The sequence below is a fragment of the Apium graveolens genome, chromosome 11, assembly GCF_009905375.1.
Source record: "Apium graveolens cultivar Ventura chromosome 11, ASM990537v1, whole genome shotgun sequence".
NCBI lineage: Eukaryota > Viridiplantae > Streptophyta > Magnoliopsida > Apiales > Apiaceae > Apium > Apium graveolens.
In genome coordinates this window covers 196,099,011-196,120,893 of record NC_133657.1, presented here as the reverse complement: position 1 = coordinate 196,120,893, position 21,883 = coordinate 196,099,011, and positions in this window count along the sequence as shown.

Below are 21,883 nucleotides of genomic sequence, written 5' to 3'. Positions count from 1 at the left end.
CTGTCTTTCATTATTAACATCCGCTAATAAGACAGAACATATATTAGAAGGCAATCCCCGAACATTCACTTTTCGAGTTAAGAAGCCATATGCTGATGACTTTTAAATCTTAATAATAATCAAGTTTTGATGTTGACGTGATAGTATTTATTTACTTGGATTATTTTTTGTCATTACTTGAACGATAATATTCTTAACAGAATATTGGTTAATGTGAGATAAAATAGTCATAATCATTGTGGGTTAGTGGTTAACGTGTATGTCTTGAAAAATTACAAGATTTGTTCTTTGTTTCTCAAATTATGTGACTGTTCATGTTGAATTGCAATTTATTAATATTTACTTCATCGACTTTTAATTTTATTTTGTTATGAATGTTTTGATTAAATTCTGTTGATTTGAGAAAACAACTGAGGAACAGGTTCCAATATCAGAACCTATTATTGTAGAAGCTGAGAAGGTTTCTTCTCAGAAAGATGCTGTAACTGGGAGTTCTAGGCCCCTCAAAAGGCTTAGAAAAATTAAATTCTGATGATAAAGCTCCTACAGTGTCTCCACCTTTGAGAAAATTAAAGAAACAGAGAGCTCATAGGGACATAGTTGAGTCAGATTTAGAAGATGTAGTGGAACCAGCTAAGGAAGGGGATCAGGAATCTCTGATCTCAACATCATCAGTTGTTAATGAATTACTTCCTTCTATACAACATGAAATTGTTCAATATAAAATACCTACACCTCCTATGTCACCTATAGTTGATCCAGTACATACTGAAGAACCAGGTACAAGTGCTGAAATTGATATTCATAACCTGATTGTTCCTGAGGATTTGTACTTGGAAGCTCCACTAATTCAACTCACTCCACCAACAACATCACTTTTGAATGTTGATCAGAACCTGGCTGCCGATCAGAATTTAGAGGAAAATATTGAAGCCTCTATAGCCTCACATACTGCTATTTTATCAGAGGATGCTGATACTGCAGGATTTACGAGTTCTGATGCTGCTAATGAAGAAACTACTGGTGAAGCTGCTGGTAATTTAGATGCTGATGCAGCTGGTCCATCAGGACATGCACCTCAACAAACTATTCATAAAGCTGATTTAGTCAAGAAGTTTATTACAGGGGAAGCACCAGTACCTGGGAGTGAAACTCCTTGAAGAAAGGAGTGGACTAAAGAATGGAACTCAGTTAGTTTTGTTCCTTCTGAAAAGATTCTTGTTGAGCATCTTGCAAAAGCTGATGAAATGCTGATAAATGATGATTTCAAGGCACAGCTGAGAGTTACTGCATTGAGTACAAGGCACCTTCAAGGTCAACACTCAATAACTCATGACAAGGTGAACAAAATTCAGGAAGCTCTAACCCAGCAAGATATGAATGTGAAATTTGAAAAGAACAGATTTTTCAAGCCAGCCTTTGACAGAATTGCCTATATTGAGAAAACTCAGGAGAAGCAACAAGCTCAAATTGAAGAAATTCTGAAGAATCAAGCTTCTCACCAAAGTCAACTCAATGAGATTTAATCCTCAGTGGAATTGCTTGTCTCTCTTCTATTACCTGCTGATGCCAAAAAGGGAGAGAAAGTGATTAAGTCCAAATGCAAATCTATTCAGACACTGAAAGGAAAGGATGATGTAAATGATGATCAGGGAAACTCTAATAAGGGTAGAGGTCAAGGTCAAGGCAAAGGACTTTCAGCAAGTAAAGCTAGAATTACAAGTCAAGGAACAAGTTCTGATACTGGGAGAAGAATAAATTCTGATACTGGTAAAATGATAAGTTATGGTGGATATCTAGAACTTGATGAAGAAATTTCAAAGCCGTTATTTCTTAAAGAAAATCCAGGAATGGACTTTGAGAGTCTAAAGGAAGAAGAAGCTAGACTCAAAGCAGAAGGTGTCAAGACAAAATCTGAAGCTTCTGTTGTTGAAAAGAAAATTCCGAAGCCTAAGGGTATTGTGAGAAAGGAAAGAACAAGTTCTGATGCAACCAAGGCCGAATCACAAATGGAAATTGATCCAAGGTCTAAGGGCAAAGAAAAAGTTGATGAACCTGTAAAGGTTTATATGCCAGTCATGGATGAAGAAATAATTGATTATGAAGCAAATGCTAATCTTACTCTGATGCATAAAAAGATTTTTCCAACAACCTCAGACATGGCTCATGTTGTTCAGAGTCAAGATTTAGTAAGTTCTGACATGACAGTGAAGCAAGCAACCTCTGACATAGCTCAAGTTGGCTTGATATCAGAAGATAAGGAAAAGGAAACCTCTGACATTGCTCATGTTAAGCTTTCAAAGATACTCCTACCAGGATTCACCAAAGCTAAACAGACTCAATCTTTGAAGACTGCAACAAGTGTTTTTGAAGCAAGAGTTGTTACAGGAAAGGAAGCAAGAGATAAATCTGGGTTTGGTAGTTCTGATGAAAGAAGAGTACATAACACTACCAATGATCCAACTTCCTTAAGTGAATCAGGTGTTGGAGCAACTCCTGAAAGATTGAATCGACTTGAATCTGTACAAATGGTTTACCATACCTTCTTGAAAGAACATATCTTGTTATATTTTATGAAAGATGGAAGGTTATACCAGATTAAGAAAAATGCTATACCACTGAAGTATTTTAAAGAACTGGAACATGTTCTATTCCTACTTCAAGTGAAAGACAGATTAACAGATAGTGCTGCAGGATATTTAAAGTCTCAAATTCAAAGACAGAAGAAGCTTTATTATGTAAAGTCTGAAAGAACATATTGTCCCAAGTACAGAGATCACAAGGGTGATATTATCAATATGAAGCCTAACTTTTCTAGGATTATAACTACTTTTCTGGGTTATAAGGCTGTAGAATTCAATCTAGAGTCTGACAAGGCATATCTGATTAGACTAGATCAGGAGATAAGAAAAGCTAAGATAAATGATCTCAGAGCAGCTATTTTTCAAACTGGAGAAGATACAGCTGAATTGATAAATGCTAAAAGGAGGATGGTCAATGAACTTGAATATGCAGAGAAATGTTTGTTGAAGAACTATCTCAGGACAACTCCTGATATCAAAGAGATCAAAAGAAATTGAAAATTGAAGCCAAGTCAAAGATCTACAACTACTTAAATTCTGAAGTTTATACAGACTGAAGCAGTTATCAAAAGTTAAAGATGGTGAAGCTGAAAGGACTGTAAGTTGTAGTTATCTAGTCAAATTCTCATGCATTTGTACTTAATGTTTTTGACATCATCAAATATCTGTTGAACTTGTATATTATGCTAATTTACAAGTTGGAGGAGATTGTTAGATATATTTGATAATGTCATGTGTAATATGATTTCTGTTTAGTTTTCAGATCTTACCTAACAGGATAAATCAGTACTTAACTAGAAATCAACACTTATACTGAAGACAGAACTTAAGATATCAGAATTTAAGTTATCAGAACTTAAGGTTCATATGATATTTATCAGGAGATAATATCAGGACTTAAGATGACTTTCAAATAAGGCAGGCGGCTGATTGAAAGGAAAGAAGATCGAGACTAAGACTGAAAGAATTGTGCATGAAGAATGAATTCTATGAAGAATAGAATACTTGGAAGAAAAGATAACTAGTTGATATATTTTAGGAAGCAGAATTATATTCCATATCAATTAGAAGATTATCTTGTAACTGTGTAGTATATAAACCCAGGCATAGAGTTTACACTATAAGTGTTACGATTATCGAAGTTATTATTCTCTGTAACTCTAGCAGCTCTCGTGATAATTTGTTCAACACTGGGAGAGGACAGTTCTATATTGTAACAGAGTTTATTGTGTTGAATAAAATCTGTTTTCTGTTACTTAAGTTCTTAAATTCGATTTGATTGTACTAAACACTGTATTCAACCCAGTTCTATAGTGTGTGTGACCTAACACTCCAAGGCATCCCATATCTCCTTTGCAGTCTTGCAGTTAATTACCCTATTTGACATGACATTATCAATGGCACTATGTAGCAAATGTCTTACCTTTGCATCATTGGCAATATATAAGATATCTTCAGCTGTATTTTCACTTTTGTCCTTTGGTACAGTCTGTTCTGGCTGATCTGCAACTACAACAGAGAGCTTGGTTGGCTTATGTGGACCTTCATTAATTATGTCAAGGTATTCTGGATCTGTAGCTTCCAGAAACATAGTCATCCTCACTTTCCATATGGGATACTCAGAAGGTTTCAGTATGGGAACCCTAATACTCTCATATCGATTATGAATTTGAGTTTTTGGACTTTCTTCAGTTTTGGTGGGCTTGTTTGGAGTTTTCTCTTCTTTAGACATGATTGTTTTGGATCTTTACCGTATATGTGTTAACAGACTTCTCTGATACCACTTGTTAGGTCACACAAACTGTAGAAGGGGGGTTGAATACAGTGTATACTATAATCAAATCGAATTAAAAACACAAGTATGCAACACAGAATAATCTTATTAATAAAACAGTATTATAATGGAACCATTCTCTCTCAGTGATGAACAAATATCACGAAAGCTGCTAGGGTTATAATGAATAATATTTTTGATTATGATAACACTTATAGTGTAAACCCTATATTGTGTTTATATAGACACGCAGTTACAAGATAAACTATTAATTGATATCGAACATAAGTCTGCATCCTAAAATATATCAACTACTTATCTTTTCTTACAAGTATTCTATTCTTCATAGAATTCTTCTCCATGCATATCTCTTCTTGTGTTTTCCTTAATCCTCTTTCCTTCAATCAGCCACCTTCCTTATCTGAAAGTCTTCTTAAGTCCTGATATTATCTCCTGATAAATATCTTCTGATATCTTAAGTTCTGATAACTTAAGTTCTGATATCTTAAGTTCTGACTTCAGTATAAGTACTAATTTTCAGTTAAGTCCTGATTTGTCCTGTTAGTTAAGATCTAAAAACTAAACACAAATCATTATTAGACATGACATCACAAATATATCTAACAGTCTCCCCAACTTGTAAATTAGCATAATATACAAGTTCAATAGATATTTGATGATGTCAAAAACATTAAGTACAAATGCATATGAGAATTTGACTAAGTAACTACAACTCACAGTCTTTATAGCTTTTACCATTCTTAAAGTCTGATATCAGCTTTAACCTGTATATACTTCAAAATTTATCGGCTATAGTTCTTGACTTGGCTTCAGTGTGTAATCTCCTTAATGTCAGGAGTTGTTCTGAGATTGTTCTTCAACAGACATCTCTCAGCATATTCAAGTTCATTCTGCATCCTCCTTTTTGCATCTTTAAGTTCAACTGTATCTTCACTTGTTTGAAAGATAGCAGCCCTGAGATCATTTATTTTTTCTTTCCTTATATCCTGATCCAGTCTGATGACATAGGCTTTATCAGACTCTAGATTGAATTCAAGACCTTTAATACCAAGAAATATAGTGATGATCTTGGCGGTATTAGGCTTCATCTCAACTATATCACCATTGTGAGCTCTGTACTTAGGATAGTAAGGTCTATCAGACTTTACAGAGTAAAGTTTCTTCTACCTTTGAATATCATATTTTAAGTAACTGGCAGCACCATCTGTTGACTTGTTTTTCACTTGAAGTAGAAATAGCACATGTTGCAATTCTTCAAAGTACTTCAAACGAATAGCATTCTTTCTAATCTGGAATACCTCCCATCTGTCATGAAGTATAGCATGATATCTTCTTTTAATACAGAGTGGTAAACCATTTGTACAGACTCCAGTTGATTCAATCTTTCAGGAGTTGTTCCTACTCCTGGTTCACTCAAAGAAGTTGGATCAAAGGTAGTATTATTTACCTTATTTTCTTTAGATCTACCCAATCCTGATTTGTCTCAAGCTTCCTTTCCTCTAATAACTCTTGCTTCAAAACCACTTGATGTAGTCTTCAAAAGTTGTGTAGATTGTTGAGCTTTAGTAAACCCATATAGTAGAATTTTTGAAGGTTTAACATGAGCAATGTCAGAGGTTTCCTTTTCTTTATCTTCTGATATCAAGCCAACTTAAACTCTGTCAGAGGTTGCTTGCTTCATTGTAATATCAGAATTTACAAAGTCTTGTTCATCCATGGTTGGCACTTTAGCTTTGCCCTTGAACCTTGGATCTACCTCTACTTGTGATTTGGCTTTTGATTCAAATTTGGTTACCTCAGAGTTTGTCTTCTCTTTAATCACAATCCTATTAGGCTTTGGAGGTTTCTTTGCAGTAATAGAAGCTTTAGACTTAAATTTGTCATTTTATGCTTTAAGTCTGGCTTCTTCTTTCTTCAGACTTTCAAAGTCCATTCCTGGATTTTCTTTGAGAAATAGTCTTTTAGAAATTTCTTCATCCAGCTTCTATAACTTGGGCTCTTGATAGTAGACTGATGTTTCCTTCCCCTTAAGCTTCAGTGTCTGCATAAACTTCTGTGATTTTTGACTTTCACCCTGTATCAGAACATCAGGCTTAGTCAAAACTTGCTTATCAGAACTTTTTCTTCTATCAGCATCAGAGCTTGATCTCTGTGTAGAAGTTCCTGCTTTCCTGAATGAAGAACCCTTTCCTTGACCATGACCTCTACCCCTTTCATAGTTTCCCTGGTCTTCATTATCATCATCCTTACCCTTCAATGGTTGATCAATTTTGTATTTGGACTTAATCACTTTCTCCCCCTTTTTGGCATCATCAGGTAATAGGAGAGAGAGAAGTAATTCCACTGAAGATTGGATTTCATTTTGTTGAACTTGTTGAGAAGCTTGATTTTTTAGTACTTCATTAATCCGAGCTTGCTGTTTCTCCTGAGCTTTCTCAATAGCCTCAACTCTGTTAAAGGTAGGCTTGAAAAACCTCTTCTTATCCAGTTTAACATTCATGTCTTGCTGAATTAGGGTTTCTTGAATTTTGTTCACCTTGGCTTGAGTTATTGAGTGTTGACCTTGAAGGTTCCTTGTACTCAATGCAGTAACTCTGAGCTGTGCTTTGAAATCATCATTCACCAGCATCTCATCAGCTTTAGCCAGGTGCTCAACAAGAATATTTGCAGTAGGAACAAAATCAACTTTGTTCCACTCCTTGATCCATTCTTGTCCTCTTGGAGTTTCACTCCAAGGTACTGGTGCATCCCTCTCACAAACTTCTTAATCAAATCAGCTTTATTAACTACTGGTAGAGGTGCATGTCCTGAAGGACCAGCTGCATCAGCATTATCATTTGTAACAGCTTCACCAGTAGTGTCAATATTTGCAGCATCAGAACTTACAGAGCCTGCTGAATCAGCTTCCTCTAATAAAATGATAGTGTGTGAGGCTATAGAGGTTTCAAAATCATCCTCTAAGTTCTGATCAACATCCAAATTCTGATGCTCACCTAATATCTGAGCTTCATCATCTAGATTTAGAAGAGGTGTTGTTGGAATATCTGCATTGAGATTAACATCTAAAATTGGTGTTGTTGGTGGAATAAGTTGTGGAATGGTTGGAGCTTCTAAGTATAGAATCTCAGGCATAACCAAGTTGTGAATATCTATTTCAGTACTTGTACTTGGGTCTAGAGTCGGCCAAACGGTCGGGCCGAGCGTGCCGGGCCGAATTTTCGACGGTCCGGTTCATGAATTAGGTAGCTCATGAATGACCCGTTAAACTAGATGTGTCATGCCGTGCCGGGCCGATTTAACGAAAAATGAAGTCGGGACCGGCTCGCGAATTGAACGACTCAGGCGGTCCGGCGAATTGGCCACGAATAAACGAATGAACGAATTAGGCGAATAACACCCTTCAGGCTAACTGACTCTTTGTTTTTTGTTTGAATTTTTTATATTTTGTTTTTACTTTGTTTGTACAGACTTCTGTTTAGATTTTTTATATTTTGTTTTTACTTTGTTTGTACAGAGACTTTGCATTTTTGTTTTCAATTTTACTTTTTTTATTTTAGTTTTTATTTTACCTTTTTTATATTGGAAAAGTTTTTCTATTTTTAACACATTTTAACATTTAACCTTTTTAACAATTTACTCGTATTTTTGACAAATTAATCAAAATAAACAAATTTTATTTTTACTCGTATTTTTAAAAAGTAAGTTTTTGCAAAACAAATTTGTTAGTTTTGAAAAATAAAGTAAGTTTTTGCAAATGAATTAGTATGTTACAGAAGGAAAAGAGGACACGTGCCGAATGAACGAATAATTCGCGTGCCTGTGTATTCAGACGAACGAATAATTCCCGGGCCAAACGAATTATTCCCGGTTCACCTACTTCCAGTTTTTTAGTTCGGTTACGAATTATATGGTCCGGGCCGAGCCGGTTCCGGGCCGGTTCCAGTTTCCTAACATGCTATTCGTGTTCGGTTCGTTAGAGTAGACGGTTTGAGCCGAATAACTATTCGTTCGTTTACGAGCCAAATTATACGAATTTTGACGAGCTGAATTACGAGCGGGCCGAGCCAAACCGCTCATTTGGCCAGCTCTACCTGGGTCTTCAGCATGTACTTGTTCAATAATAGGAGACACATGAAGTGTATGCACTCTGTCTAGAGCAGTGTCTTTATCTTGAATTGGTGACAGTGGAGGTGTATATGCAGTGGATTCAGCAAATTCTGGTTGTGTAGATGGAAGGGATTCAATCACAATTGGCTCTTTTAAGATCAGAGATTCCTGATCCCCTTCCTTAGCTGCTGCTTCCACATCCTCTGAGTCTGACTCAACTGTGTCCCTGTTAGCTCTTTGTTTCTTCTATCTCTTCAAGGATGGAGAGACGGTGGGAGCTTTATCATCAGAATTTATCTTTCTCAGCCTCTTGAGTGGCCTAGAACTCCCAGTTTCTTGAACTTTCTGAGAAGAAACCTTCTCAGCTACCTTTGCAACAGGTTCTGATGTTTGAACCTGTGCCTCATCTTCTGATTCATCTCTCAGAATCATCCTCCTTCTCTTTTGTTGTGTCTGAGGTACAGTCTTTGTCCTCTTTGATTTAGAAGAAGAAGGCTTCACAGTAGGTGCTGATGGTTGATTTGCATTATCTGATGTTTGTGGTTGTTGAGTGACAGGAGTAGGTACTGATGACTATTCTATGTTAGTGGGTTGGACATCAGGATATAGCAATGAATATGTAGCAACATCAGCATTTATAAGGGCTTGCTTTACTGATAAAGGAATGCTAAGGGGTCTCAAAACTCCATTCTTATTGTCAGCAGTGAAAAGGTCAGTAAATGCCCTTTTTGCTAACCTAAAAGGTTCTATGAGTTCACCTGCTAGTTTTGGTTCATCTTCTGTACAGTAATTGTAAATTAACTGACAAAACCTAGCAAAGTAAACTACATTCCTGTCCTCTTTCATTCTATCTCCTAAAAAACATAACACAGTCTTTGCATAATCAAAATGAGACTGGTTTAGGAGTGCATACTCAATTTGTTGTGTCAGAATAGGAATGGCATCAAAATTTGAGCATTTGTTGGCAAACGTCTTCATGATGCAATCGAAGAAAAAGCTCCATTCCTTTCGAATATATGGGCTTTTGAGTTGACCCAACATGGCCAAACTCCGTTCATACCCAAGATTAGCCATCATTTGTTGTAGCAAGGGCTCCTCCACAACATAACTGAATTGACAGGATTCAGGTAGGTGTAGATCTTTACGAACTGCTCCTAGAGTAACAACATACTCAACCTCATTTGCTGTAAATACGATGCTTGGAGTCCTATGCTTACCACCATCATCATAATGTCCAGTACGCCAGAATGTCAGAACTTGAGTTCCAAATATACTGGATGGTTGTGTCAATGCGAACCCAATTTCACTATGAGATAAGAAATCCTGAATAAAATGAAATTCAGAAGGAGCTCCATCAAAGATTATATCCTTGGGTGCCATTGAAAACGTGTGAGAATTTAGAATGCCTGAAAGGTGTTTGATAAAATGTTTGTATAGTAAACCGTCAGAGAATATGAGAGAATAAGAAAAAGAGAGAGAGTGAATAGAATAGAAATGTAAATAAAAGATTTGAAAATCTTTTATCTCTTTTACTTAGACACCCCACGTGACAGCAGTTATTGAGAAGTGGAACAGACTATACACCTGTCAGCCATGCAGCAGTTAAGACATTAGTTAATGGGCACGGGAAATAAGTAATGATTACTATGTACATGCAGTTTTTTTTAATAACAACTCTTCCCACTAAACAAATGATTATTACTGTCTTTATCTCACATAAACCAATATCCTGATAAAATATAACCGTTCAAGTATTGACTTAAAAATAAATCATGGAAATAAATATTGCCACGTCGGCATCATAACTTGATTATTATCAGAATTTAAAAGTCATCAGAATATGGCTTCTTTACTCAAAAAGTCAATGTTTATTTCTGTAATTATTCACACAAATACTGATATGGTTTCAACAGAACTTAATCATCAAAACTTCCATCAGAACTTGTCCTCGGAATTTATGCAACTGACACTTAAACTGTTCATGTAAAACAACACTGATCACCACAGTAATTTTCATCATTCATATGGAGTGTAAGTGTGTGCATTAAGCTAAATATTAGACAAAGAGTAAAGTCTGATTCACTTCGGTACATCTTAGAAATAAGGCATAACTAAGAATTTTGCTCAAAATCTGTCATTAGTCTAAAGTCTACTATAGAATGAGTTTATGCATGAGTCCACCTCAACTGTTTTGTGCTTATTTTATGCATCTTTTGAAATTCCTTTTTACAGTGGCTTCTCAGTGTAAGTGAGTCACGACTGCTTATCAGAATTTATGTTATTATCAGAGTATTTATCCAGTAATCAGACAATGTGAAAAGTCACCAAGAAAATTTTATTTTGATTTTCGAATGCATATTATTTAATACCAGCAATGCACTTGGGTCTTCCCTTCCACATATATTTTTCTCTAGATCTCAAAGGAGTACTTGATATTTATTTCTTTTCTTTACTTTTTCTTTTGATAAGTGAGGCTTATCAGCACTTAGTACATCCATAAGATTTACTAACATTAGAGCTTAACAAATAAGAAGCATTATTCTAGTTTGTGACTTAGTAATAAGATACACAAAGTAAACCTAACCAAGCTCAATATCAGAATTTGCTTGTGTTAAAAGATTTCCACATAAACAAGTACTTCAAACATGGGATCTTTAGTATATTAGAGACTAATAGGTCAGCATCTAGCACCGTTATCCTCATTGGATTGAATAGTCACAGAAATATTCATATCACTATCAGAGTTTAGAAATTAACATCAGACAACAATCAACACTTAGGTAAATTTCAATTTAAGCACAGATTACAAAAAGAGAGTAATATCTGTAAATACTGATCATAAAGTCTGATGTATCAGAACATAAACTAAACAAATTTAGAGAAAGAACCTGAAACCATTCCAAGTTCATTTACCAATGTTGTAAAAGTAGCTTCACATAGTGGTTTTGTGAAAATATCTGCTAGTTGTTGATCTGTTGGAACAAAATGCAATTCCACTGTACCTTCCATCACATGTTCCCTTATGAAGTAGTACCTTATGCTGATGTGCTTTGTCATAGAATGCTGAACTGGATTACTTGTCATAGAAATAACACTTTGATTATCACAGAAAATATGGATTTTAGAAAATTTTAACCCATAATCCAGTAGCTGATTCTTCATCCAAAGAATCTGTGCACAACAACTTCATGCAGCAATGTACTCTGCCTCTGCAGTTGATGTGGAAATTGACTTTTGTTTCTTGCTAAACCAAGAAACTAATCTGCCTCCAAGAAATTGGCAGCTTCCACTTGTGCTTTTCTTGTCAATTTTGCACCCTGCAAAATCTGCATCTGAGTAACCTATTAGCTTAAAGTCTGATTTCCTAGGATACCACAATCCTAGATCAGCTGTACCCTTAAGGTACTTGAAAATTCTTTTCACAACTTTTAAGTGAGGTTCTCTTGGATCTGCTTGAAATCTTGCACAAAGACAGGTAGCATACATGATATCAGGTCTACTTGCAGTTAAATAGAGTAATGAGCCTATCATACCTCTGTAATCAGTAATATCTACTGATATACCAGTATCTTTGTCCAATTTTGTTGCAGTGGCCATAGGAGTGGATGCACTTGAACAGTCTTGCACTCCAAATTTCTTCAACAAATTTTTGGTGTACTTATATTGACAAATAAAAGTTCCTTCTTCATTCTTCTTGACTTGAAGGCCCAGAAAATAGCTAAGTTCTCCCATAATACTCTTTTGATATCTTGACTGCATTAGCTTGGCAAACCTTTTACAAAGTCTGTCATTTATAGAACCAAAATTGATATCATCAACATATATCTGTACCAAAATCAAGTCCTTTCCATGGTTGAGATAGAATAAAGTTTTATCAATAGTCCCTCTGTTAAATCCACTTTCCAGAAGAAACCTAGCTAATGTCTCATACCATGCTCTTGGAGCTTGCCTAAGGCCATAAAGTGCTTTATCAAGTCTATAGACATGATTAGGAAATTTTGAATCTACAAAACCTAGAGGTTGTTCAACATATACTTCTTCTTCCAATTCTCCATTAAGAAAAGTACTTTTTACATCCATTTGAAAGACTGTAAACTTTTTGTGAACAACATAAACCAAAAATATCCTTGTGGCTTCCAGTCTAGCAACTGGTGCAAATGTTTCATCATAATCAATTCCCACCTGTTGAGAATATCCTTTTATAACCAGTCTTGCTTTATTCCTTGTAATTATGCCATCACTATCAGTTTTGTTTCTGAATACCCATTTTTTACCAACAACTGATTTTTCCTTTGGTCTTGGCACTAGGGTCCATACTTTATTTCTTTCAAATTCATTTAACTCTTCCTGCATTGCTTGCACCCATTCAGCATCTTGAAGAGCTTCTTCCACTTTCTTTGGTTCAGCCTGAGAAAGAAAAGAGTGATAGAGACATTCATTTGATGTTGTTGTTCTAGTTCTTATACCTGCTTCAGGATCTCCAATAATCAAGTCAGGCGTATGTGCTTTAGTCCACTTCCTTGCAGATGGAAGATTATTTCTAGAACTGGATTCTCCCCTATGATCCATGCTGTCTCCATCAACATTTTTTGATGCTCCCCCTGAAATTATGCCCTCTGAGTTGGATCCTTCAGATTTTGAGTTTCCAGAATTATCAGAACTTGGCCCATCAGAACTTGATGAATCTAAATTTAAGTTTCTAGAATTATCAGAACTTGGCCCATCAGAACTTGATGAATCAGAACTTGAAGTGCCTGTTCTAGGTTCTGATGCTTCTTGATATGTTTTTGGATCTTCAATATGCCCCCCTGCACAGGTGCATTTTCCTTTGGCGTAGTCACCACAGTTTTAATAACATCAGAGTTTAACCCATCAGAGTTTGCAGTATCAGGATTTAGACTATCATAATTTACAGAATCAGAATTTAAAGCTTCATTCTCAAATCTCAGATGATCATGATCATTGAAATCTTCAAGTCAAGTAATCTTCTTATCATCAAAAGAGTCATTGATAGATTCCATGACAACCCTTGTTCTTAAATTGTAGACTCTGAAGGCTTTTATGGAAAGTGGATATCCAACAAAAATTCCTTCATCAGCTTTTAGATCAATTTTGAATAGCTGTTTAATATGAGTCTTCAGAACAAAACACCTGCATCCAAATACATGAAAGTACTTCAGATTTGGCTTCTTTTTCTTCACCATCTCATATGGTGTCTTTCCATGCTTGTTGATAAGTGTTGCATTCTGAGTAAAACAAGAAGTCTGCACAGCTTCAGCCCAAAAGTAGGTTGGTAACTTTACTTCATCAAGCATAGTTCGTGCAGCTTCAGTAAGAGTTCTATTCTTTCTTTCAAAAACTCCATTTTCCTGTGGAGTTCTAGGAGCAGAAAATTCCTGATTTATTCCTTGGTCTTTGCAGAACTCTTCCATAATCATATGCTTGAACTCAGTGCCATTATCACTTCTAACGATTTTCACAGAGTCTTTGACCAATTTATCCAGTTGTTTGACATGATCAATCAAGATAGATGTAGTTTCACTTTTTATGTGCAAGAAATACACCCATGTGTATCTGGTAAACTCATCTACTATGACCATAGCATATTTCTTCTTTGCAATAGACATGACATTCACTGGACCAAATAGATCAACATGTAGTAGGTGTTAAGGCTCAAGAATTGAAGATTCAGTCTTGCTCTTGAATGAAGATTTTCTTTGTTTTGCCTTTTGACATGAATCACAAAGGCCATCGGGAGCAAATACTGATTTTGGCAGTCCTCCCACAAGATCTTTCTTGACTAGTTCATTTATATTGTTGAAATTTAAATGAGAGAGTTTCTTGTGCCAATCCAAGCTTTCTTCAATTGATGCTCTACTTAACAGACAGATTTCAGAACCATCAGGACTTGTTGAAAGCTTGGCTTCATAAATGTTACCATGCCTGTATCCCTTTAGAACAACTTTGCCTGTAGATTTGCCTACAACTTCACAGTGTTCTTCGAAGAACTCCACATGATAACCTCTATCACATATTTGACTAACACTCAGCAGATTCTGTTTAAGTCCTGAGACTAGAGCTACTTTTTCAATAATGACATTCCCAAGATTGATATTACCATATCCCAGAGTTTTTCCCATGTTGCCATCTCCATAAGAAACTCCTGGGCCAGCTTTCTCCAAAAATTCTGATAGAAGGGCTTTATTTCAATTCATATATCCTGAACATCCACTGTCCAGAACTAGGATGTTTTTCCTGTTGCCCTGCAATCACAAAGACCACTAATGATTAGTTTTAAGGACCCAGACTTGCTTGGATCCTTTGGCCTTATTAAGTTTGTTAACATTTGCAGCGGATTTAACATCAGAGTTTATGTTAACATTTTTCTTATCAGAATTTACAGTATCAGACTTTGCATCAGAACTTACACTAGAAGGAATAATGCTAACTTTCTTTAAAGAAGGTTTCATTTGATAATAATCATAGTACAAACTATGTTATTCCTTACAAATATAAATGGAATGCCATAAACTACCACAATGAAAACAAGGATTTTGTGGCTTAAACATAACATACTGACTCTTAACTCCTGACTTAGAAAGTAAGGAGTTTATATTCTTATTCTTCCTGTAAAAAGAAGCCAGATGGTTAGAATTTCTACAGTTATAGCATTTCTCTCTATGAGCATTAGGAACAGGCACATAATTATTGCTTTTATTCACACCTTCCTTTCCATTCCTATTTTTCCTAGGTAGCTTTACCTTGTTTACATTCTTAATCTCTTTCAGCTTATACTTAAGCTGCTTCTTTGTCATTAAGCCTATGTTAACTTCAATTGTCTTATCCTGTTTCAATTTGTTAGAAGTTGAATCTGCCTAAACTTCTATCTCAGCATCTTTCATCTTTTCAGAATCAGACTTTACAGATTTTGCTACAAACTTAACAAGATTTAACTTTGGCTTAGTAGTCTGTTTAACAATAATTGGCTTAATTTGTTCAGTTCCTGTTTCACTTTTTTCATCTCCATAACCTAAGCCCTCTTACCAGTTTCCAATACTTAATAAATTCTGAGTGGTTCTGCCAGGGTTAGTCCAAGTCCTGATAATCTTTCTTTCCTTTTCTAACTCAATTTTAGAGATTGATTCAATTTTAATACTTCATCTCTAAAATAAAAAGCATCATCTCTTTCTTTCTGAGTTTGACGGAACATAACTAACTCTTTTTCTAAATAGTCATTCCTTTTCTTAAAAGCCAGATTTTCAGAAGTTAACATATCACAAGTTAAAGTCGGATCTCTATAACTAATGAATATGGTTTTAAGATAAGATCTCAACTCAGTAATATCATCAGTATGAAAAGCATAAGTTGTTTGAGGTACCTTTAACTCAGCAGCATCAGAACTGCTATCGGCATTTGCCATCAAGGCATAATTCACCTCATTATCAGAATCTGAAGTGTCTGTCCAGCTTTTCTTCTTTGTGACAAGTGTCTTGCCTTTGTCAGCTTTTCCTTTCTCGCAGTCAGGAGATATGTGGCCTTTTTCACCACAGTTGTAGCATTAAACATTTGAGAAACCGCCTCTGTTAGACTTCCCTACTTTGCCTTCAAATTTTCTGAATCCCTTCTTATCAGAACTTCCACTTTTCCTGGAAAACTTCTTTCCCTTTCTGAATTTCCTGTAAGCTATCTTTGTGATGCCCTTCACCATAAGAGCACACAATTTCATCATCTCTTTATCAGCATCCATCTCAGATAAACTTTCAGTTTTTGAATCCTCATCACTATCAGAACTTGATGACTCAGTATCAGACTTTGTGATGAGAGCCTTTCCTTTGCCTTTCTTTGAGATGGCCACTTTGGGGGATTCCTCCTCAGCCATAAGAGCAACTGTTCTTGACTTTCGCCCATGCCTCTTGCTTTTTTGATCCATCTCAAGTTCATGAGTTTTGAGCATACCATAAATTTCATCAAGAGTAGTTTCATCAAGAACATAGTTGTCTCTTATAGTAGTTGCCTTCAAATCCCAAATTTCACGAATAGCTAAAAGGAATTTAAGATTAGTATCTTCAGGATCATATTCCTTATCCACCAGTGACAGATCATTCAAGAGTTTGACAAATCTGTCATATAAACAAGTTAATGACTCATCAGGTTTTGAGTCAAAGTGCTCATACTCTTGAGTGAGTATAGTCCTCATGTTCTTCTTAATTGAATCAGTTCCCTGATATCTTGTCTCCAAGGCATCCCATATCTCCTTTGTAGTCTTGCAGTTAATTACCCTGTTTGACATGACATTATCAATGGCACTATGCAGCAAAAGCCTTACCTTTGCATCCTTGGCAATAGATGAGATATCTTCAGCTGTATATTCACTTTTCTCCTTTGGTATAGTCTGTGCTGGCTGATCTGCAACTACAACAGATAACTTGGTTGGCTTATATGGACCTTCATTAATTCTGTCAAGGTATTCTGGATCCGTAGCTTCCAAAAACATAGTCATCCTCACTTTCCATATGGGATACTCAGAAGGTTTCAGTATGGGAACCCTATTAGTCTCATATCGATTATGGATTTGAGTTTTTGGAGTTTCTTCAGTTTTGGTAGGCTTGGTTGGAGTTTTCTCTTCTTCAGACATGATTGTTTTGGATCTTTACTGTATATGTGTTAACAGACTGCTCTGATACAACTTGTTAGGTCACACACACTGTAGAAGGGGGGTTGAATACAGTGTATACTACAATCAAATCGAATTAAGAACACAAGTATGAAACACAGAATAATCTTATTAACAAAACAGTATTACAATGGAACCATTCTCTCTCAGTGATGAACAAATATCACGAGAGCTGCTAGGGTTACAATGAATAATATTCTCGATTATGATAACACTTATAGTGTAAACCCTATGTTGTGTTTGTATAGACACACAGTTACAAGATAAACTTCTAATTGATATCAAACATAAGTCTGCATCAAAAAATATATGAACTAGTTATCTTTTCTTCCACGTATTCTATTCTTCATAGAATTCTTCTCCATACATATCTCTTCTTGTGTTTACCTTAATCTTCTTTCCTTCAATCAGCCGCCTTCCTTATGTGAAAGTCTTCTTAAGTCCTGATATTATCTCCTGATAAATATCTTCTGATATCTTAAGTTCTGATAACTTAAGTTCTGATATCTTAAGTTCTAACTTCTGTATAAGTACTGATTTCAAGTTAAGTCCTGATTTGTCCTGTTAGTTAAGATCTGAAAACTAAACACAAATCATTATTAGACATGACATCACAATTATATCTAACAATATCACTAATATATATAGATATTTCCATCCTTACGGTTGGATCATTCATAAGTTATTTTGAAAAAATCATAACATTAATATGGGGCTAAACAGTATTAAGAAGTACTGGTCAAATTACAATTTGACTGTTAAAATAGCAAACCAAATAAATTTATTTTTTTTAAAACTTTTATCATATCACTAATATATATAGATCTTCAAATCCTTACAGTTGGATTATTCATAAGTTTTTTTGAAAAAATCATAACATTAATATAATACTAAACAGTATTAAGAAGTACTAGTCAAACTACTAGTTGACTGTTAAAATAGCAAACAAAATAATTTTATTTTTTTCTAAAACTTTTATAATATCACTAGTATATATAGATCTTCACATCCCTAAGGTTTGATCATTCATAAGTTATTTTGAAAGAATAATAACATTAATATGGGATTAAACAATATTAAGAAGTATTGGTCAAACTACTAGTTGACTGTTAAAATAGCAAACCAAATAAATTTATTTTTTTCTAAGTATTTTATCATATCACTAATATATATAAATCTTCCCATCCTTACGGTTGGATAATTCATAATTTATTTTGAAAAAATCATAACATTAATATTAGACTAAACAATATTAAGAAATACTTGTCAAACTACTAGTTGACTGTTAAAATAACAAATCAAATAAATTTATTTTTTTCTAAAACTTGTATCATATCACTAGTATATATAGATATTCACATTCTCATGGTTTGATCATTCATAAGTTCTTTTGAAAAAATCAAAACATTAATATGGGACTAAAAAGTATTAAGAAGTACGTGTCAAACTACTAGTTGACTGTTAAAATAGCAAACCAAATAAATTTATTTTTTTCTAAATTTTTAACATATCACTAATATATAAAGATCTTCACATCTTACGATTGGATCATTCATAAGTTATTTTGAAAAAATTATAACATTAATATGGGGCTAAACTGTATTAAGAAGTACTCGTCAAACAACTAATTGACTGTTAAAATAGCAAACCAAATAAATTTATTTTTTCTAAAACATTTATCATATCACTAATATATATAGATCTTTACATCGTTATGGTTGGATCATTCATAAGTTATTTTGAAAAAATCATAGCATTAATATGGGACTAAACAATATTAAGAAGTACTCGTCAAACTACTAGTTGACTGTTAAAATAGCAAACCAAAAAAATTTATTTTTTTCTAAAACTTTTATCATATTAATAATATATATAGATATTTCCATCCTTACGGTTGGCTCATTGATAAGTTATTTTTAAAAAAATCATAACATTAATATGGGACTAAACAGTATTAAGAAGTACTAGTCAAAATACTGTTTGGCAGTTAAAATAGCAAACCAAATAAATTTATTTATTTTCTAAAATTTTTATTATATTACTAATATATATAGATCTTCACATCCTTCTGGTTGGATCTTTTATAAGTTATTTTGAAAAAATCATAACATTAACATGAGATTAAACAGTATTAAGAAGTACTAGTCAAACTACTAGTTGAGTGTTAAAATAGCAAACCAAATAAATTTATTTTTTTTCAAAATTTTTATCATATCACTAATATATAAATATCTTCACATCTTACGGTTGGATCATTCATAAGTTATTTTGAAAATATTATAACATTAATATGGGGCTAAACTGTATTGAGAAGTACTCGTCAAACAACTGTTTGACTGTTAAAATAGCAAACCAAATAAATTTATTTTTTATAAAACATTTATCATATCACTAATATATATATATCTTCACATCGTTACGGTTAGATCATTCATAAGTTATTTTGAAAAATCATAGCATTAATATGAGACTAAATAGCATTAAGAAGTATTAGTCAAACTACTAGTTGACTGTTAAAATAGCAAACCAAATAAATTTATTTTTTTCAAATTTTTTTATCATATCATTAATCTATATAGATATTTCCATCCATACAGTTGGATCATTCATAAGTTATTTTGAAAAAAAATCATAACATTAATATGGGACTAAACAATATTAAGAAGTACTGGTCAAACTATTGTTTGACTGTTAAAATAGCAAACCAAATAAATTTATTTTTTTTCTAAACTTTTTATTATATCACTAATATATATAGATCTTTACATCCTTATGGTTGGATCTTTTATAAGTTATTTTGAAAAAATCATAACATTAATATGAGATTAAACAGTATTAAGGCTTATTGGTCAAACTACTACTTGACTGTTAAAATAGCAAACCAAATAAATTTATTTTTTTCTAAGTATTTTATCATATCACTAAGATATATAGATCTTCACATCCTTACAGTTAGATCATTAATAAGTTATTTTGAAAAAATCATAGCATTAATATGGGACTAAACAGTATTAAGAAGTACTGGTCAAACTACTAGTTGACTGTTAAAATAGCAAACCAAATAAATTTATTTTTTTTCTAAACTTTTTATTATATCACTAATATATATAGATCTTCACATCCTTACGGTTGGATCTTTTATAAGTTATTTTGAAAAAATCATAACATTAATATGAGATTAAACAGTATTAAGGTTTATTGGTCAAACTACTACTTGACTGTTAAAATAGCAAACCAAATAAATTTATTTTTTTCTAAGTATTTTATCATATCACTAATATATATAGATCTTCACATCCTTACAGTTAGATCATTAATAAGTTATTTTGAAAAAATCATAGCATTAATATGGGACTAAACAGTATTAAGAAGTACTGGTCAAACTACTAGTTGACTGTTAAAATAGCAAACCAAATAAATATATTTTTTTCAAATTTTTTTATCATATCACTAATCTATATTGATATTTCCATCCATATGGTTGGATCATTCATAAGTTATTTTGAAAAAAATCATAACATTAATATGGGACTAAACAACATTAAGAAGTACTGGTCAAACTACTGTTTGACTGTTAAAATAGCAAACAAAACAAATTTATTTTTTTCTAAAACTTTTATAATATCACTAGTATATATAGATCTCCACATCCTTACGGTTTGATCAGTCATAAGTTATTTTGAAAGAATCATAACATTAATATGAGATTAAACAATATTAAGAAGTATTAGTCAAACTACTAGTTGACTGTTAAAATAGCAAACCAAATAAATTTATTTTTTTTAAGTACTTTATCATATCACTAATATATATAGATCTTCACATCCTTAAGGTTGGATAATTCATAAGTTATTTTGAAAAAATTATAACATTAATATGAGACTAAATAGTATTAAGAAATACTTGTCAAACTACTAGTTGACTGTTAAAATAGCAAATCAAATAAATTTATTTTTTTCTAAAACTTGTATCATATCACTGGTATATATAGATATTCACATTTTCATGGTTGGATCATTCATATGTTCTTTTGAAAAAATCATAACATTAATATGGGACTAAATATTATTAAGAAGTACGGGTCAAACTACTAGTTGACTGTTAAAATAGCAAGCCAAATAAATTTATTTTTTTCTAAATTTTTATCATATCACTAATATATAAAGATCTTCACATCTTACGATTGGATCATTCATAAGTTATTTTGAAAAAACTATAACATTAATATGGGGCTAAACTGTATTAAGAAGTACTCGTCAAACAACTAATTGACTGTTAAAATAGCAAACCAAACAAAGTTTATTTTTTCTAAAAAAATTATCATATCACTAATATATATATATTCACATCCTTATGGTTGGATCATTCATAAGGTATTTTGAAAAAATCATAGCATTAATATGGGACTAAACAGTATTAAGAAGTACTGGTCAAACTACTAGTTGACTGTTAAAATAGCAAACCAAATAAATTTAATTTTTTCTAAATTTTTTATCATATTACTAACATATATAGACATTCCCATCCTTAAGGTTGACTCATTCATAAGTTATTTTAAAAAAAATCATAACATTAATATGGGACTAAACAGTATTAAGAAGTACTGGTAAAACTACTGTTTGACTGTTAAAATAGCAAACCAAATAAATTTATTTTTTTTCTAAAATTTTTATTATATTACTAATTTATATATAGATCTTCACATCCTTACGGTTGGACCTTTTA